The sequence below is a fragment of the Tupaia chinensis genome, unplaced genomic scaffold (assembly GCF_000334495.1).
Source record: "Tupaia chinensis unplaced genomic scaffold, TupChi_1.0 Scaffold000417_1, whole genome shotgun sequence".
In the NCBI taxonomy this organism is placed as follows: Eukaryota; Metazoa; Chordata; class Mammalia; order Scandentia; family Tupaiidae; genus Tupaia; species Tupaia belangeri.
In genome coordinates, this window is record NW_006159922.1 from 998 (window position 1) to 2,183 (window position 1,186).

Here is a 1,186-nt window from a genome sequence, read left to right on the forward strand (position 1 = left end):
ATGGTCAAAAAAGTTTCGTACACACATGCACGCTCTCACACAGAGAGAAACAGAGAAAAGACTAATGAGGGAGTGGGGACAGAAATAACTAAATAATGTTGAGTTACTAAAGTTACCTGAACCCTAGGGCTGGTTAGATGATGCCAAAATTGGTTCACAAAAGTATTTCTTGGGGTGTTGAAAATAGTCTCAATTTCTAGGAAAGCAATTTGCTGTAGGCTAAATCATGTCCACAAAAGTGATTGTCTCATTTTATAAACCCAGTTGTCATTGCCCTGTGAAATATCCTAAAAAAAAATAATTGAGCTTTGTGATAAAAGATTCTCAAAAGAAGTTTATGTACAGAAATATTGAGATGGGTTAAGAAATCTTATCTATTGGGGACTCTGCTGAATTCCATAATGGATAAGGAATCTATACAGCAATTACTTTAAACCTACTGTACATTCATGTGACATGTACTATCTGTGGATAAATTGTGTAAGGATGCAGTTGTGAGGATAACAGGAACATGGGATGATTATTGAAAATGATACTCAATGTCATGCTTTGTCTGATGGAAATAATGGTTCATTATAGGAAAAAAACTGAAGAAATTCAAGAACAAGTGCAGAAAAAAGAGAAGCACCTTCAACACCAGGTAACCTGCATTCTTTCAATAGTTGCAGAATCCTCCAGTACCTGAAAGAGGTGATTATAATTGCCCTTAGCAATTCTAAACATACTGTGTCCTATGTCTTTTCTTTTTCAGATCATCATTTACGAAAAAAAGACTCATGACAACTGGGTAAGATTCTTTTCTTTCCTTCATTCTGTGCATAGTTGGTCACAACTGCACATGGACATGTTTCTCTCCTGCAGCTCAGGACTTGTGCCGTGGACAGAGCAGTGGCAGAAGAAATGAGGGAGGCCACCTACTTGAAGGAACGGTATGTCATTGGGACATTGGAGTTTATTTTTTATTTCTTCAGAGAGTCAGTCATACAACAAGAGAAAGACAGGTTCCCTCACAGGGTCTTCTTGTTGCTATCTACATCCAGACCAAGCTACCAAAGTTCGTGGGCATGTGTATGTCTCGTGTGTACAGTGAGATGTTGGGGTGCGAACTTGGGACGTTCCCATGTGGCTCTACCATCTTAAAGCCTTGTGTAAATACTGTGCACCTGTGGCTGGGGGGTTATGAAAC

The 1,186-nt window shown here is 39.0% G+C and overlaps 1 long non-coding RNA gene across 1 annotated transcript in view; it reads left to right on the forward strand.

The window, feature by feature from the left end:
• Positions 1-604: 604 nt before the first annotated feature.
• LOC102471156 (uncharacterized) overlaps positions 605-1,186 on the forward strand; it is an 875-nt gene continuing 293 nt past the window's right edge. The window contains exons 1-3 of the long non-coding RNA XR_335441.1: positions 605-640; positions 752-787; positions 862-929. This is a non-coding gene — a long non-coding RNA (uncharacterized LOC102471156). The remainder of the gene's footprint in view (positions 641-751; positions 788-861; positions 930-1,186) is intronic.